This window comes from Parasteatoda tepidariorum, chromosome 2 (genome assembly GCF_043381705.1).
Source record: "Parasteatoda tepidariorum isolate YZ-2023 chromosome 2, CAS_Ptep_4.0, whole genome shotgun sequence".
Classification (NCBI taxonomy): Eukaryota; Metazoa; Arthropoda; class Arachnida; order Araneae; family Theridiidae; genus Parasteatoda; species Parasteatoda tepidariorum.
The window spans coordinates 37,805,160-37,825,652 of NC_092205.1; the positions used below are offsets into that span (position 1 = coordinate 37,805,160).

At 25.9% G+C, this 20,493-nt stretch overlaps 1 protein-coding gene across 2 annotated transcripts in view; it reads left to right on the plus strand.

Annotated features, from left to right (window-relative positions):
* Window positions 1-20,493, plus strand: part of LOC107438596 (neuroligin-4, X-linked) — a 161,311-nt gene that overhangs the window by 1,426 nt on the left and 139,392 nt on the right. The gene's annotated exons all lie outside the window — the stretch shown is intronic.

The following is a 20,493-nucleotide window of genomic DNA, read 5'->3' on the forward strand; positions in this document are numbered from 1 at the left end:
ATATATATATATATTTTAAGAATTTACTTGATTCAAATCAAATAATGCTTCTAAACATACTAGATTAAATATATTTATTCAAAAACTGACTTTTTCAAAAATACCACATCATTTCATTCATGCTTGAAAAATGAAGATTCATGAATGAAAATGTGTTAAGAAACTTGAAGATGCAGTACTTTAAAAGAAAGCATTTATTATATTTTAAACTTGTTATTAATTGTTTTTAATTTTAATTTTTAATCCTGAAATAATGTTGTCTTTTTGTTTTGATTTTTTTACTGTGCGTTTGCAGTTTCTGTATAAGATGTCTTAAAATAATATTTTTTTCAAAAAATTGTTATTACATTTAAATTCAATTATAGAAAAAAGTTAAGCTGTTACTTCAAAGATTTGCAGACAAGAAGTTTATACCCTAAATAAAAAATGAGATAGTAATGAAGAAATATAATTACTTATGGTTACTTAAATAGGGCTTTAAGTTTCCTTACATAATTTTCAGTTAGCATGCCATTTTAGCTAACACTGCATTTTGAAACTATAAATGCGATGATAAAGGATGCTTATATATTTATAAGAATCAATAGAAAAAAATAATAATTAATATAATGAATAAATGCCAAAACTATTTATGAAATTGTTTGTGGAATACTGACACTAATGGTGACCTTAATGGCGCAAATGTAATCGTAATAAAATGCAAAAATAAATTTTAAATTTTCAAATATCTTTGAACTATTTTAAAGCAGCTACTCGAACTTGAAGTTTAAAAATATATTTAGTTTACTCAATAAGAAAGAAACGTTTTAATATTTATAATATATCAGTGAGATGGTTTAAAAAGAAACACAGTGCATTTTCTTTTATTCATATCTTAGAGTTTTCTGAATAATTATTTTAAGAACTAAAAGTAAAATATTTTTTTATTATTGAGATAATTACAGGTTCAGAGTATTCTGCAAGTAAAAAAGTATTTCGATTAACCTTAGTACATTATGAGTAGTTTATAGGAAAATAAGACAAAGGTACGTTATTTAAAAATAATACATACAAAAGTTTTATACATAATTTAATTTTAGAATATTATAGATATGCTCTGAACATTTATAAACCATTTTGAATATAATTCGTTTAATATTGTTTGTAGTAAAAAATGTAATCAGTATTTATTGTTATTTTTAAACCATTAAGTGTGGTTTCCGTTTTTTGGGGATTTGATCCACACTAGCTGTGAGAAGCTCTTCCATCCCTCCAATTTTGGACAGATGGGTATTAGCTTGTCTGAATTGTAAAGATGGTTGATGCGCAATACCGACAGCAATGTTTCAATCATGCTGCTGGTCAAAAAATTTTGAAGCCTTAAACTTTATGGTTACTCTGTCCTTTGATGTGCTGTTATGGAAATAATTTGATTTATCATTATTTTTTTAATTTTATTTATTAGTTTTCTTTTACGTTCTATGTGTTAGAAGAGAAATTCCCATAATTTTATGTCTTATTACATAGTTTTGCTATATGAAACGAATTATCATTTTAAATATTTTAAAGCATTTTTGACTGTAGTAAATCTTATTCTAAATTTTTATTTTATACTCAAATTTTTTTAAGAATCATATTTACTTGAAATTTTGCTATTTTACATAAAATAACTTCTAAAAATGTGCAATATTTATCAGTAAGGAAGGTTTGAAGTGAAGAAATTCAATTTAAAGTTACATAAGAAATTATTGTAATTCCGTTAAATAAATTTATTTCTATTTGCTCATAAAAAAAATTCCGTTCAATAAACTTTCATAATAACTAGTATTTTATTAATGACAGAAAAATTTTCATATTTAATAGTTCACGTGAAATGTTTCAGATTAAAATTATAATTAAAAACTCGTGTAAAAACTCCCTTTAAAAAATTGAAATGCTTATGTAAGAAAGTTTCGTTTTAATAATGGGGATAAAAGTTGGTTAAAATTTTTGCATTATTTACAAAATTTCATCGGTTTGTCTAATTTACTATCAGTTTCTACAATACTTTGTTCAAAAGAAACAAAGTAAAGTATATTTAATTTATTTGATTGCAAAAAATTAAATTTGAGAATTTCAAAATTTGATCTTTATTCAAAAATAAAAAAGATAAAAAATGCCTTCCTCATATTGCACGTTGCTGGAAAAGTAATAAAGAATAATGTATCATACAATCAATGAGATAAATACAGTTTTTAATAATCATAAAAATGTTATATTAAACTTTAATGAACATATTGATGAAGTAAAATGATTTTGATAAACTATTTTTGTATTATTCATGCAATGTTTCATTTAATCAGCGTACAATTTTAGAAAAGCTTTAAAAATTATTATTTTTAAACATAAAACAATATTAGAAACAATAAATAATATTCTTATTTTCAAGGAAATATATTGAATTTTTTACATCAATACATTTTAACTTCCAGGAAAGTAAATAAATGAATATTTTAAGTAATATTATTTCCTATATAATATCTTGTATTTTTTGGGGGGATTTGTATAATTTTCTATCATAATACAAAATAATATTTTTTGCTATAAAACATATTTATTTTTTGCATTATTAAATACTAATTGCCAGGTTTAAATTTACAAAATGATAAAGATTTAAGTTTTAGTTGAGGCAATCAAGCTGCAAAATAAACATTAAATTTAATTATATTCATATTTCTTAAAATAATATTTTTGAAATGCTTTATTTTTACAAATAAAATAGAAATTCATGTTGCTCATCAATTTTAAACGCCATTTAAATATTTAAAGACTGATTGCAAATTGTGTTAGGTTAAATATTTATCAATTGTTTTAGAAAAGGAAAACTTATCGCACAGTTGATTCAGTTATATATATCGTATTTTAGAAACTAAAGGCAATTACTTCTGAAAGGCTTACACTTAATGCTCGACTGATTAAAATAGATAAATGGATACTATTCTAAGACTTCACGAATGGTCAACTTTGATAACCAATAAAAGGTTATTAATAAAGGTTTGTTACGAACGATCATGTATGATGCAAATGATAATAGTCTAATTTAGAATCTGGATATAGCGTATTGTTATACGCTATCTCACTCATTTTATTGTTTCTATAGCTTTGCTATATTTAATTACGGCTTGGATGAAACTAAATACATTGTGGCCCAGTTTATTGATATTTAATGCATGAAAAGTAATTAATTTCGGAAACGTTTGTCTAACATAATTTCATTTAATTAAAAAACTATAATTTAGTTAATTCTGTTAGTTAAAATGAACATTATTTAATATAAATTTCAATAAAAATTATTTTAAAAAAAAGTTTAAAATTTGTTTAAGAAGTTGCTACTTTTTAACTTTAAATGTAACAGATATAGCCTAATGTAATGAATGAGAAAAGTTTATAATTACAAAGCACTAACAAACGTATAGGCTAAACAATTAATTTAAACAATTTCACTTTTATTCCTGATTTAAAAGTAATAGATAAAGTCTCTTGTAGTATGCGGGGAAAAATTAAGAAGTCATAGGAAATAAAAAATATAGCGAATATTTATGACTAATATATAAATAGAATATATAACTAAATAGAATATAAAAACTACGCTAAATATACAATTGTATAGGGCATAACATATTTAAAATGCTTAGAGAGGAGATTTTTTGGGTCTTGTTAAAAAGACGAATGTATTAAAGTCTTTTAGTTTCATAATTAAGTTTTTAAAATAATTCTTAAATTTTAATAATGATGCATATTTGTGATTTAATAAAACAAGTGGGAATATATATTAAAAAATCAGTAATGGCGGTACATTGAATTCATGTCTTTGGATTTCAAATTATATCAGGTCCAGCTATATAAATAGAACTGTTTATGAAATTTTATCTAATGTTAAATCAAATTTCATAACTCTATTCTATAATCTGCACCGAGAAAAAAAAGTGTGGTCAAAACTAACTGGATATTGTGAAAATTACCGTGATTGAGGCTCTATAGGAACCCCAAAAACACTCGGTAATTTTTACCTAAACGCTCTGATAATGTTTTTGGTAAAGTTAACAATAAAATATGGTATTGTAATACGTTTTAAAATTTGGTAATTTTTTTATAATTCGGTAAATTTTATCATTATACTTTTGAGCATGACATAAAAATCACTTAATTGGTATATTTAATTTTCAGTTCTGCATCTTTTACTAAATGCGTATAAAAGTGTGCCAAAATTTTTAAAATCAGAATTTTTGGGAAACAATTATCATATCTTATTGTGCTATGTTGGTGATTGAAAAGTCACTATAATGCCTCATAGAAATTTTTTCTACTAATAATCTTAAATATGTATTTTAATTTACTTAGTCTTCACGGATTCTTTAATAATTTCCCTTTAAGTTTGATCGAACATTTTACTGATGAGCATTTTGTTCGAAAATCTTATTGGTCATTTTTAAGTTATATTTTATGAAATGACATAACATTTCACTAACCAGTGGTGTTGGCTTTATGTACAGTAATCCTAATTTATGGTACTATATGTTGACTCAAGATCACTTCTGCATTCTTTTTATTTATATTAGCATAGGAATGGTACGAATTTTGAAATTAATTTTATTTTAAATTTAATTTTAGTGTTGACATATTTACGAATTTTATCATTTTTTTAATACTTATTTAAAAAAGGGCATTTTCCATTTATGCAAAGTATTATTCTGTTTCTCAGTCTGACTGTAAAAGCATAAAGAAATTTTTGCATTCATGCTTTTATAATTTTTTTTTTTGTATTTAATATGCTTACTTTTATTAAATATTATCCTTTCTAACTTTAGTTATTCTTGATTTAAAAAAAATTATTTCTGGATTTATTTTTAATAAAATAGTTTAAATATATTGAAATTTAAATATTGTGATTAAAAAAATGCTTAAGGAAACAATATACTTTCAAAGTTTCTAAAAAAAAATAAGCGTTTATAATTGTGGAAGATTTAATAAAATTTGAATTAAATTATCCAAGAAATAAAACCGAGGCTATTATAAAATTTTGCATCTAGTTTCAAAACCATGAGCATAGAATAAAATAGACAATTCTTAAGCAATGTACCTAAATTTATAAATTAATTTAGTTTCTACATACTTTTTAAAACCTTTATTGTTGGCATAGATGAGAGAAACAAGTTAAACAGATTATTGTCTGCATTTTTTTAAACTTTTTTTGAATGAAAGGCAGCCTTGTAGAGCTTGCTATTTAATGCCAGCAAACATATATATATGCGTTTGGTAGTTCATTTGTTTTCAGATAATAGTTATGATTTCTTAGCAGCATGCATATAATAAAATATATAGTAGAAAAAAGTATATAGTATAGTATAGTATATAGTATAGTATTTNATAAATAAAGGAAAATAAATTTGAAACGTATTTGTTTTCGAATAGTTTCAATTTTTTGCTAATCAACCGTATCCATATTCCCTATTTTTTCAAGGGGGGATGCCGAAGATCTAATGCTTAGATTTTACTATTCAACAGAAATTTAAATTTATCCTTTTTTACTAAGTATCTCCAATTGAAATTTTATTCATATTAAGATCCCTTTTTAACTAATAACCAAGATTAAATAACTGAGAAAAACTGATTTAAAATAACAATGGAAGAGAAACAATAGAATCGCTAGTTCTTGAATTTTTCTTATTTTTTTCTAAACAAACGAAGCTTAAATATATTATTTTAAACACTTTTTTCTACTATATATTTTATTATATGTGTGCTGCTAAGAAATCATAACTATTATCTGAAAACAAATTAACAACCAAGCGCATATATATTGCAATAAACACTAATTTTCATTTAACTAAAAGTGAAAAATGTTCATCTGCAACTATTTCCTATATTTTCTTTCAGATAAATAAACAAAATTTAATCCGTTTTTTATTATCCAATGTCCACTTTATCATATGACATACCAGTTGACTGTAACAGAATTGTTATTCGAAAAATAGCTAAAAACTGAAACAAAGTATTTTTAAAGAAGGATAGAAGGATATTCAAAAGAATAGGACAGTGGAACTCATATTTTATGATATATGTTTAAGCTTGTTCTAGAATACCTGACAAAACAATATTTACAAAGCTTCAAATGTTCAAAACAAAATGTTATTTTAAACTACAAGTAAAGAATAAAGTTGATGTGTAAAAAAAGAACTCTTCTACTGGCTTGTAGACAAAGAAATCCTCCCCATTATTTGTAATTGTCAAGTACAGTCGCTCAATCGATAAGGAAAAGCTATGTACTATTTGTCCTAGCTATGGACAGAGTGGGGTCAAAGCTAAAATAAATCATGTCTTTAGCTGTCTTCCCTTCATATTATGATGAAAGATTTAATACGCCCATAAATTATTATTTTTAATAGTTATAAGGTCGAGAAAGGCTATATAACTATTTATGAAAACATTTTTATTTAACAACAAATGAAAGGGTAATACTTTGTACTATCAAAAATAAAAATTCATACAATTTTATTTTTCAAACGCAAATGTGCTAAAATATTTCCATTAAAATTAAGTCTTAATACGTAAAGCAAATAAATTGTGAAATAAAGCAAAAATAAACCACGTTTTAGCTGCTTTCTCTTCATATAATAATGAAGGATATAATACTCACATAAATTAATATTTTCATTATTTTTAAAGTTTAGAAAGGCTATATAGCTGCTTATAAATACATTTATTTGCTAATTTCAAATTGATTCAAACTCATATTATTAAACTATTTCCTTTAAAATCGAAAAATAAAAAAAAGTAATCCTGAACCTATTGAAGAAGAACAAAACTAAAACAGGTTTTAGCTGTTTTCTCTTCATTTAATAATTAATGAAAGATAGAATATTAGCATGAATTGATATTTTCCGCAGTGAAAATGCCTGGAAAGATTTATAAGCGTTTATTATTATACGTTATATACATGCTTCAAGTAGCTTTAAAACATTTTTATTATACTTAATTTTTTTCAAAAATATTAATTTATGTGAGTATTATATCTTTCATTATTATATGAGGAGAAAGCAGCTAAAACATGGTTTATTTTTGCTTTTTTTCACAATTTATTTGCTTTACGTCTTAAGATTTAATTTTAATGGAAATATTTTAGCACATTTGCGTTTGAAAAATAAAAATGTATGAATTTTTATTTTTGATAGCGCAAAGTATTACACTTTCATTTGTTGTTAAATAAAATTTTTTTCATAAATAGTTATATAGCCTTTCTCGACCTTATAACTNTAGAAATAAATTGTGAAAAAAAGCAAAAATAAACCATGTTTTAGCTGCTTTCTCCTCATATAATAATGAAAGATATAATACTTACATAAATTAATATTTTTATTATTTATAAAGTTTAGAAAGGCTATAGAGCTGCTTATGAGTACATTTTTATTTGTTAATTTCAAATTGATTGAAACTCATATTATTGTGCTAAAATATTTCCCTGAAAATCAAAAAATGAAAAAGTATTCCTGAACCTTTTGAAGAAGAACAAAAATAAAACAGTTTTCAGCTGTTTTCTCTTCATTTAATGATGAAAGATAGAATATTAGCATGAGTTGATATTTTCCGAAGTGAAAATGTCTGGAAAGATTTATAAACCTTTATTATTATGCGTTATATACATGCTTCAAGCAGCTTTAAGCCTTTTTTATTGTACTTAATTTTTTTCAAACTCTATTAAACTACTTTTCAGTTAAAATTAAATGTTAAAGATGCAATACAGAACTTTTATAACAATGCAATTCAAAATGATACAATACGATACAATACAAAATCAATGTATTAAAAATGCATTTCTTTATTTTCCTTTCCTTTTATATAATTATAGAAGATTTAAAACTTTTATAATTTATTATTTTTAACAATAAAAATGGCTAGAAAACCGATAAAAACACTTTATAAATATAAGTTATGCATTTAAAGTCATTTTAAAACTTTTTTATTGCCTTAAAGTAATTTTTCTTTTTATACAAAATCACTTTTCAATTAAAATTGAAAGTTTGAATTTCAATGCAAAGCTTTAGAAATAAAGCAAAAACAAATATTTAGCTGTCTTTATATTTGATGATTAAAGATTTATTATTGGGATTCTAATTTAGCATGAATTAATATTTAGAGTAGTCAAATTGTCCAAAAATTATAAAAATGGCTAATAGAATGCTTTGTAAACATAAGTTCTGCGTGTGTTTAAAATTATTTTAAATCTATATCGACAAATATTTCTTTGTCAAAATTGAAATTTAAAAACATGCTTAGCTTTACAAATAAAATAAGAATAATTTTCTGATTTTAGCTGTATTTCTATCATATTATGATGAATGATGCAATGCTTTCATAAATAATTTCTTTCCAGACGCAGGAAATCTAGAAAATTCTAGAATTCTGAAATAACAGTTAAAAAACAAATTTCATTTATTTTTATTTCTCTAACTTGAGTGTTCCAAATTGTCAATTTTGCAATAAAAAGAATGAATTTAAACGCATTTTTTTAAAATCGTAATTTATATAATTTCAAGCTCTAGAATTAATTTTTAGCCCTCTTGAAAAGCAAAATTCTAGTGTTGTCTCTAGGAATATTAACTTCCACTAGCCGTCTTTAGTGACTAGCTTAATCTGCCTTTCATAGAATAAAATGACATGCAAACAATTACTAAAAAATCTCCTCTAACTACTTTTCGAATTTTTAAATTTAACTATCTCTCAGGATGTTTTTTAACTTAGTTTGAATTAAGATAACAAAAAATCTATTTCATAAATTCATACAAAATATAGGATTGAACTATTATATTTGAGATTTCGCAATCGACATCTATCTAATTCTTAATAAATCTGTTCAAACCTGTCTTCGTAAAGCCGCAGTAGTTGTTTATGTTTACACACTTTTGTGTTTCGACCATGTTTAGGATCCTTACTATACGACTTTAATAATATCTTACAATAGAATGATAAAAATAAACATATTTCGTACGAAAAAAAACAGCAGAACTTTCATTTCTAGTTGTATGTAAATTTCTTATTAAGAATCTGTCTTTATTATTTGCTTCAGTAATAGGCAGCAATACAGAAATATTAACGTATACCCTAAGTCTGTAATTATAAATGAGCATTTTGAAAAAATACTTAATTTTCAAAATAACTGCTGCAGTTGTTTTGAATTTTCAAATTCAATATTTGAGGCTTGAAGCGGCATTATATTTAACTTTTCCTCTGAATTGATTTATTTTTCCTGCTGGACGACAATTGAAACAGTAAATAAAATTGTAAACAAATTATTTTATAACTGAATATAACAGTTAAAATAAATAAACTATTTAATAACTGAATAGAGCAGTAAATCTTGTTCTATGAAACGTAAGCTGTAGAGATATTATTCATTTTATCAAAATATATATTTAGCAATTTGCATCGTAAAATTCATTATTTTAAAAATCAAACAAGCTATTTAAAAAATCTGAATTAGAAATATTTACTTTATTTCGTATAAAAGTATTGTTTTCTTTATTTATTTAAAACAAAAGGAGTTGTTAAATAGCTCTTAAAATACTTCATGTAAATAAACTATTATTATATGAATAGTGCGCTTATTACTTATTTTATGTTAAACAATGTTTTTATGTTGAGCACAATTAAGCAGATATCAGCCTGAATATAAATTTTCAGTTATCAGGAATTACTTAAATAATTCAAGCTAAATATAAATAAATAAGCATTAAATTTTTTAAATAATTTATTTTAATTTTATGCTTTAAAATATTTAACACGTTTGCAGCTTGTTTAATTCTTAAGTTTAATTGTACAACAAAGGTGTAAGTATTTACTGTTAATGTTGCGAAATAATAACATAATATAGAACATAGCAGTCTAACTAAACTTCACAACTTACCATATCATCAGTTGGAACTGTCAGCCATTATTTACAACTTAATATCCCGGTTTTAAGATGCAATTCAGACTTAACCAAATTCCGAGCACTGACGCTTAGCATTATAATTATGTCAAAACATCTGCCTCGCGAGGCGTTAAAGTAACAATGCTCATGTTATTATCAGTAAGAACATAAATGTTATTTAATGAAATGTTGCTTCTTTTTAAATTATCTTATATTTATAGGTTATATTTATGTTTCCTAATTATAAATATTGCTTTGATATTTACAAATAAACACTAATTGAAAAAAACTGCTGTCAAAGGAAAATATTAAAATATTTACACTGATGAAAATTTTGTAGCTTAACGAACCATAACATCGTTCAAATTTGCCTTAACCTTATCACAACTCTAATTTAAACCATATTCGGTAGTTCGATATTGTAGTTAAAATGAAGATATAAATCAATTGAGCATTTTTTTAAAGTTCACTATAAAAATTTCTGGTCACTTTTTCAGAACAAAGGCATTTCTGTAACATCCTGTTGTATGAAATGGCGCCAACATTAGTTAAAAGTCATGGAGTTGATGGCTTAACAATTTTGAGGCCAACGGAAATGTAGTCAACCACGCACACATGCAAGTTTTACTTCCTCTACTTCCTGCTATTAGTAGTTGGGCGGGCCTCAAGCCTCAAATGAGAGTTGAACCCCAGTTTACATATTGATATTTCAATTCCTATAAACCCTAAGCAATCGCGACTTTATTTTTTATAAATTATAATATAAAATATATTTAACTTATCTGCTTTTATTCAACTTTTAAAAGACTATGTTAAACAAGTTTTCCCAGTTCAAATCCAGGTGGTAAGCGTGCCTCTATTTTCTCAATTTTTTAAATTTTTTTCTGTATTAAAATTATGAGCTAATAGTTGAATTTTTGTTAAATATTATTAGCACACGGAGAAACAGTGCTCTATATCGTAATTTTTTTAAGATTTGTTTTTACAGTGCAGAAACTTTATCTACATTATGGTTCCAGGTACTAAAATTGTAACTCAACGATGATAATATAGGTACAGCACAGAAAAATCCTTATGTTATCCTAGAAACTATATGCGTTGATTAAAAAAAAACGAGGAAATATATTTTTGCGAAATGTATAATCTCTTAGTATTTAAATTGAAAAAGTAATTTACCGTTGTTCAAGATATCGTTTTTTTTATTTAAGCTTAAATTTGAATAAAGACGTATATGAAATATAGCTTTTAGCAAAGTTTAGTGATTATAAAAATTCTTTATACCCGTTCCATTTACTGTGGATTGCGACTTGTTCCATTTACTGTGGATTCTGTTTACTATGGATTGTGGCGTGTTCTATTAGCTGCGAAATTTCATTAAAAATGATATATTACAAATCAGACGACTTTTACAGTAGGAATAATTTTACTCATTTAGATACTGATCTATCTTAAAATTTTTCAGTGATTATTAAAATTATGTATTTTAAACAGCTAGTATCAAAAAAATTTTCTACCTCTATGGTGAAAATAATTTAATACTATGCAATAAAGGAAACGAATGAAATAAAAATAAAAATATGACCACCGAAGCCGACGTCTTCAGGGGGTACCGGCCTCGGTAGCCATAAAAACAAAACCATTTCTAATTGAGGGAGAAGCAAATGCTTAAATTAACTCCCTCAGTACCCCGATGGTTTTGTATAGAAGTCCAGGAAAAAATATGAAATGCAAATAGCAAATTAAGAAAAGAAACTCAAACAAAATCATCAGAAAAATAAAAACTCACTTAGTCACAGGTCAAACATCGATTTCACAAGCAAGCCGAATGAAAAGAAAACACTAAAAACTAAAAAAAACAACCCCCTCTATTACAATGCGCAGATGGAGAATAAAATGAAAGAAGTCAAGAGAAAGAAATACGCAACAAATTAATAGAATGCTTAACTGGGGCTGCTCAGTTAAGATTTGGATTGCGCCCTGTTAAAAGAAAAAAATATAAAAACCTAGAATTCTTCAATCATTTTTTTAATTAAAAAATTAACATTACAAAAATTAGAAGATAAATCATTATTACTCAAATTATTTAAAAAATTATTCACAGCTTCCCGAAAACTTTCAACATTATTGCAAATATTTAAGAATAAATTGCCTCTTAATTCTTAATGAAAACAATGTAATGTCTTATTTTATACACGAAGCAAATTACGAGGGGTTTTCGAAAAGTAAAGATACTTTACCGATAGAAACAAAAAGAAGTCTCTGAATCCGTTAGCAACACGGATTATGTCATTGGCGATTTACTTCTTCCTTCAGGTTATTTATTATTTTTATGGTGAACCTTGTTTTAGCAACAAGTATTTATAACGCCTGCGTAAATTCAGAATCCAACCAGATGCCAGGTGCAATCGGTAATACGTTTTCTTCGTGAAAAAGGTATTCAAAAGGCAAACTATTTAAAGCAAACGCAAGTAATAACTGACAAGCGAAGTTTTCTTAGTACATGTCAACGCTCAACCTCACACAGTGTTACAAACCAAACTGCTACTTAAAAGTTTCAAAGGCAAAATTTCAGATCATCCGTCATACAGTTCGGACCTTTAACTCAGCGAATTTTATTTTTCTCTCTACTTGAAAAACACAACTTGCAGTGTAAAACTTTTACGGCACTTGAAATGTGGTTTCGACTATGGAATAGAAAAATTTTAACCCAGATTTAACAAATGCTTTGACAACGATAGCAGTTGTGTCGAAAAATAAAACATGTACCAGTAAGTAATTCATAATGCTAATTTAATCAATTAAAATCTTTTCAAGTGAATACACAGCATTGCATCTTTACTTTTCAAAAACGCCTAATATAAGAAGAAAAATTTCTATTTCCATATGTAATAAACCAAATCAATTTACATAAAAATAACCATTTACAAAGCTTCATGTTAAATGAATGTAAATGTGTACCATTTTCTTACAATAAAAACAATCATATGAATTCTTTGAAGCTTATATAAAATAGTTCTACCTAAAACATTTCATCACTTCCTGAAAACAGATGATTTATTCGTCTCAAACACATTTATCATTCTATTTGTTTTGTTGTAAGCTTTTACTCCGAAGCATTCCATTGCATAATGTATAAAACTTTGTAATAAACCATTTTATTTACTTGAATATCACCAGAAATACAACTTTTTAATTAAAGGAAATTTCAAATCTAAAAATGTGCTTTCATGTTTAATGGATTCGAAACTAGAAACATAATACGCCTAATAAGCACGTATTTCGAAGCAGAGAATCAATAACTGGAAAAAATAGAGAACCCTAGTGAATAGAGAACATTTTTTTTCGAATGAGCCTCTTTCGCTTCACCGATAAAGAACACAATTCCTGATAAATGAAAGTTACTATTCAAATGACAAGACCTGCCATTAGATGTTTAATCCTGCGATAGAATCTCCTGTAGTAGGCTGACTTAGTTAATGACTACTTTCATCTAGCGAAGAAGAGATTTTTAATGAGGTGGCAATTAACCGTGTTTTGTTAAAGGCAATTAGGAATTATTGTTCCAAGGATTACTGAATCTTAAAATGGAAAATTTATTGTCTTATTAAGCTTAAGTAGTGATTACAAAATGTAGCAGTTTTAGATATATGTCAACAAAAGCTGAAAAAAATACGATTCTGTATTGAAGATTTGAGATAAAATGAAATGAAAATACTGATTTAAAAATTATTGTGTAACTGCAATAATTTACCGTGTGTTTAAAAATACGACTTAGTATTTACGATACCATTTTTACTTTTATTACATTCATTGTGCAATAATTATCTGAGTTCCTTTTTTAAGTTTTAAAATAAGCAATTCTTATTTTTAAAAATCTCTAAATTTTATGGTATTCGGAGATTGTCAAATAATGGCTTTCATATAAATTTAAAATTGCTATTTTTAAAGCTTTTTAGAACATGCGTAATGGATTAATCAAGAACGTTTTGGTAATGTTAATAATGCTTGTTGTTTTTTTTTGTTTGTTTGTAAAGGTTGGTAATGTTTCTTTTGATTAATTTAAAAAAAATAATAAAAAGATATCCAAAAATATGATTAAAGAATATATTTAATATAACTTGTCTACCAATGAACATAACAATACTGAGGAATAATTTATTTTATTTTGTTGCATGAGAGTTTCTAGCACATCATACTTTTGAATTGCTGATTTCAAATCAGCAATTGATTTTACTTTCCAAAGTACGACTTTTTTAAATGGCACTTACAGTCTATTTTTTGTCGAAATGTATGAGTTTAAGCACGTTATGTATAGCAGAGGGTTCACGTAAATGTTTCGATAAATTTCTAGAGGAGTTGAGCACATCTTAAAAAGTAAAATTATATAGAAACCTTTGTCATAAAATGTCATCATGTCCTGCTAGGGGTGCCTCCCTATTTCAAACTATTCCTTTGCGTACTTCTGAACCTATAATTATAGAGAATCACCCCTTGCCTCATGCGATGACATTTCCAGGCAGGGGTTTCTATTCAATTTTAATTCTGATGATGTGCTCTACTCCCCTAAATTTTGTAGCTACAATAAGGAACCTCCCTATCATATAAGACTTTTTTTTACCTTGTGCATTTTGACGAAGAATAGATTAAAAGTAATTTTTACAAAAAAAAAAAAAAAAAAAAAAAAAAAAAAAAACAACTTGCAGTTTTTGAAGCGAAACTAATTTTAGATTTGAAATCCTCACATCCAAATTAAACAAGACCAAGCATATAAGTAAACGAAATAGAAAATTTGTTCCCCAGAGTAATAAATCTAGTTTAATATTATGATAGAACATATACTCTTCTGACTCATACTGGATTTGTTTATACATTACCTTATATGCATGAGCTAATTATTTTTCTTCTGTAACTTCTAGCTATATTTTTATTTACTTTATTTTCTAAATCTTCTTTTCAAACTAGATAGAACTCTTAACACATTATTATGCTTTGAATTAATATTTGTTTCTTTTCAATATTTATATTTATAATAAATCAATATGTTCACTAAATCTATAAAATAGAACGCGTTTTAATAACATGTTCAATTAAAAAAAATGTACCGATCTTAATTGCATTATTAATTGAAAATACTAATCTTACACTTTCTACAAAATGGTGCTTAATTTTTATTTATTTATTTTTTTTTCACCGAATAATGAAATTTAAGGGTAAAAATGTGTTAAATTAAGTAGATGCTGTTGTATATATTTATTAAGTATGCTTTTTTGATGCTGTATAATATAATTTCAGCATTGCTTACATTGCAAAATTGCGTTTTTGGTAGCTCACTATATTAACAAAAGGTAAATAATTATTGCTGACTAAATTCTGTACATTTGTGAAAAATGATGCAGTTCTAGTGTTTAAATTTTATTATATTTCAACAGAAATTTTTTTTCAAGCATCATAACATATTTATATGTTGCAGTAATTCAGGGCCTGTAGTGTATAAAATTCAAAATGTTTAGGTTTTTATTAATTTTATTTACTATTAAAATGAGTTTCTAGAGCAGTTTCATACGCTTCTTGAGCACGTTCTTACAAACATCTCCCTCATATTAAAAACATTTAATAACGTAAGAAAAACGGTATTTTTTTTGCAACGTAAGCAAGTAACCAAGTATAAGAAAAGAAAATAATACCAAAATAGAATAAAAAGAAAACACATTTCTCTTTTATTCTATTTTGGTAGTTCCCCGAAAAAATTCCAGATCATATTGCAATAAAAAGTATTGACGTCATGAGTACAGCATCCATAAAATTTAAATTACTGTAAAATCTATTTTACCGAAAAATCAGTTTTTACCGCAAAATCAATTTTTACCGTAAAATCAAATTTTACCGAAAAATTTCATACTGTTAATTTTGCCAGAAATACGTATTTAACTACAATGATTAAGTTATTTTACTGTAAGTATTACTGAAAAAATCACAATATATCAGAATTTTTACCCTGTAATTTTATGATGAAAATGTATTTATTTGTAAAAGTAGTGGAACTCTGAATGCTGGTACTTTTTACCGTAATTTGATTCGGATTTTTATTTCCTATAAGTACCAAACTACTTTTTTATAATGTTGGTATTTTATTTTGAATAATTATTTCAAAGGCACTACAGCAAAAATATAGAACACTCAGAAAAATGTCCTTATTTTTTTAATTCCTCAGTTTAAAAATTTCATTATAGTCAATATGAAAACACAATAACCAAAAAAAAAAATAAATAAAACAGTGAAGTGAAATTTAGAAGTTCTGATGTTTATCAAATAAGTATTTTTCACTAAAATAAAACACTGAGTATATATTTTGATGAATGGTTTGACATTAAATACTTTCAGAAAACCTTTAATGACGTAATTATGAGGGATTAAATGTTAAATGATTCGCATATTTCACAAAAAAAAAATTTGTGGCGATGTTCTTGATTTATGCTCATGCGTTCCTGTTTCTGATGTTTAAATTATTTTGGGTTGATATGAGAAATTAATGCTCGCTCGTACGAATGTCTTTTAATGTCACGAATATAAACTAATTGAATATTTAGGAGATCTAAAGGAAATATTTAGTTAGACTGAAAATTTACTAATGCATCGATATAATAATATTATTTGTTTCGTAAAAAATATATATTAATGATATTTTTCAATAATTTATTTAATTTTACTTAATATCAGTTAGGTTTATTTTCTTTAGAGTCAGATAAATAATTTATCCTAATTGAATTGTAATGGCTGAGATGCTAGAAAATTAAGTATTATTTCAATTAAATAAAATAAATATTAATATCACATTCAAAATCACTTTTAATGGAGATGACTTATTTATAATTTTATCATTGCGATATTATGCCACTTTTACTCACGTTTTGAACTCAAAACAGAATTTTTCGCCTGTTTGCATTGTTTAATATAATTCATATTGTGGAAAATTATATTTTTATTTGGATTTAAGACGCATAGAAAATACAGAAATTTAAGGAATAAAAAGTACATCATTATTAAAAATCAAATAAAAGTGTTCAAATGTCTAATCACATTATAATTTAATTAAAATTAACTTACAAACTCACAATAACAAAATTTCATCTAGTATGTCTTCAGTGCTTGATTTTTTTTACTATCCAAATTATAAATCTTTCTGTTATTTTTTAAAAAAAAAATTAACTTCTGAATTAAAAATTAAAATAAGATTTAAAGGGCGTAGTTTAAATTTAATCTCTTAAAAATGAGTAATTTTACCCCAAACTCTCAATCTATCACACAATACGAGAATTATTTTCAATCCCGGATACCAATGTTGGCCCTCACTACGCTCTGAATATCAACTAATTTGTAATAAGTCTTCGTAATATGTTTGTATGTTTTTAGTTGCGTAATGAGAATAACTATGTTTCAATTTTCGAATCTCTGAGAACTGTTTTCACTTATTTAATAATGAATAATTTCCCTTCCCTTCCGTTCTTAATAAAATTCTTAGCTTAAGCTTAAATAAAATTCATCTCAATATTCTATCTGTGCTACACAAGTGTTTGATTTACTAAGTATTTTTTCTATTTCTTATGAATTGGTGTACACATGTTTCTAAATTAATGATTTTTTTCTTATATTTTATTGTAAAGGAGACTGTACTCATTTTCATGAGCATCTTATTTTTTTGTAATAAAACATTTTAATGTTATTTAATGAGTTATGTATGGCATTTCACTTCTTTACTTTGGAGAAAGTAGTTGGCACCATTTTTGGGGTGGAGATACACTAAATTATTTACAGAATAGGTGAAAGGCAGTCTATATATTTAAAATAAATTTTGAAAAAATGTCACAAAGGAAAAGTTGAATACAAAATAAGAAGTTTTTTTTTCACTTCAACTTAGCATCAGCTATACATTCCAGAACAATCTTGCAGAGATAGATTAAGAAAAAATACGTAGTTATTCTGTAACTTACAGTGGACATATAGAAAGTACATAGTTTTTTCAGAGTTCATACAAAATAAAAATTTTGCAAATTTATATTGATTTGCTTTTAAAGAGTGAGAAATAAGTTTCGTTATTAATGATTACAACATTAAAACATAACATAACAAATAAACAAAGAATAAATAATGTATACGGACTTCCTACACATTTAAAACGTTCTTTTTTTATGTGAATGCATTAAAATCCCTATAGCCTAAAAACAATTTAAAAAAAAAAGTGAAATGACACAGATGAAAGTTTAAGAACAAAAGAAATATTGCTTTTTTCCCCGCTTTCAACTAAGCATCAGTCATGTGAGCGATTACAATCTAGTAGCGATAAGTTTTTTAAAAAAGCAAGAAAAAGGGAAATAATTTTTCGTTGAAACAAAGGAAATAAAAGAAACATTATAGAATGTTGTGCCAAGGGGCTTGAATTTCATAAGATTCAACGCTCTGATAAAGTTTATCACAGCGTTTGCTTGGATATTTTCCAGGATATCTCCTCCTTATGGAATAATCTTTCTTGAATGAAAACAGATAGATTCAAAATTTCATATGCATGTTTTTTTTTCCTTAAATTATATATTCCTAAATAAAAATTGATCGTGTGCTTTTGAGAGCTATAAATAAATTCTGATTTAGACGGTTTGCCGGAAACTAAAAATTAATTAAATAAATGAATTGATGGTCGTTAACACAAGCAATATTAATTTATATTGGCAAATGTTTATTTATATTTTATTATTCTTAGCAACTTGACACACATTCACAACTGATTATGAACTGTATTTCACGTATTCAAAATATATTTCATAGATTCGAAATATTACTTATTTGGTCTTTTATATTGATGAAAATTGTACTGTCTTACTGTATTAAAAACTAAATGTGCATGTTTATATATTAAATTTTTTTTAACTGATGAAGAATATTTTTTTGTAATTACAGTACGTACTTACGTACATATTACTTTGTACGCATTTGTTACGTTTTGTACGTTACGTACGTATTTTTTTGTAACTATAGTATGTACTAGTAAGTTAATTAGGAAAAACCAGTCCTTTAAATATGCCTCATTTCCATGAGAAGAATAAAACTATAAAAATTAAGTTATTTTTATTCTCTTACAGAAAAACTAATATCCAAATATATTTTTAATTTCACCAAAACTGTATGGATTATAATAAATCAGGCATGCATGGAATTTTGGAAGAAAATGCAACAGCTGTTTTTTAATATTAAAATATTTTGCTCGCCTCCTAACGAGCTGACCTAGGCAGTAGACGATTCCCAGCAATGGCTGGTTGATACGAACTCTGCTCCTGGCTTACACCAACTACGGTGTTGCCAGGTATATCTTCATTGGTAGACGGATCGTGGGATACAACCTTTGTTTCAGTCTGGCTAACCACAGGAGATTTTCCTCTCCGTGTAACAAATTCTGGGTAGTTTCATCAAGAAGTCCTCAATGCAGGCTAGTTTGTCCTAGTGCTTGATCAAGAATCTCCCTTGTCTTCTAAATTGTGTTCAAAATTGCAAGGCTATGGAGTTGAACATTCATTATTGTAAGCTCAGCAAGAGGTCGCTTGTTCAATGTCGGTTATGTAATAAAATAAAATGAAATTTGATGGGTATATAATAGATATTTTACTTTATTCTTGCCTATGTATAAAATATTAAAATATACATGCCCGATTGGAACTTTTGAGTGGAAATGTCGGACGATAAAAATTTTGAACCCTGTCATACAATGAAATTAAAACTTTTATTATATCTTACTCCTATTTAGATCCCTTCTGCTTGAGAGATGAAATTTAACTCTCGCCCTAAAATTAAAAAAAAAACTAGCATATAATTAAAATTTAAACGATAAATATCAAATTGGAAAGCTTTTTTTATGCTTCATTGTACTTTATAAAAGAAAGACATCAATATAAAACAACATAATATTTAGTATCCCCATTATAACGATTTATTTTCTACAAGGTTGAGTTAATACCTACTGAAATCTAAACTCCAATTATATCTTACGTCCTTTCAGTTTTCTTCGAAAAGCGAAGCATGTAACTAAATACACAATTTTCTCTTGGGAACTCTTTCCCGCTGCTGCAAACACATCAATGCTTCGCAACATCAATATTTCAGTCGTTGTCAGCTACGTCCTGGCTACCTTCTCCTGATAGCTCTTTTTAACGCCATTGATTTATAGCGTGTCCGGACTTGTTCCGTCAAGCGGTTTATTTTCGTTAGAAGTATCAAATGAGTTATTTATTTTTTTAAACAGTATACTGTTTTGCATACGTCACCCAGCAGGGTGATTCTGCTACTGTTATAAATCATCTGTCTATTCTTGTAAATGATTTACTTTCGCATCGTTTTGGCTTTTCTGTTGTTGTCAGGAGGAAAGGTTATTTGTTCGTAGTTAAAGTGATCTTGGTCTTTTGACTCACTGAGAGATTTAACTGATTTATATAATATGCATGGCATCACCATGTTTTTATTTAGTTTGGCGATGTAATAAGTCATTTTAAAAGGAATAATGAATTATGGCGGCGACGTGAGTTACC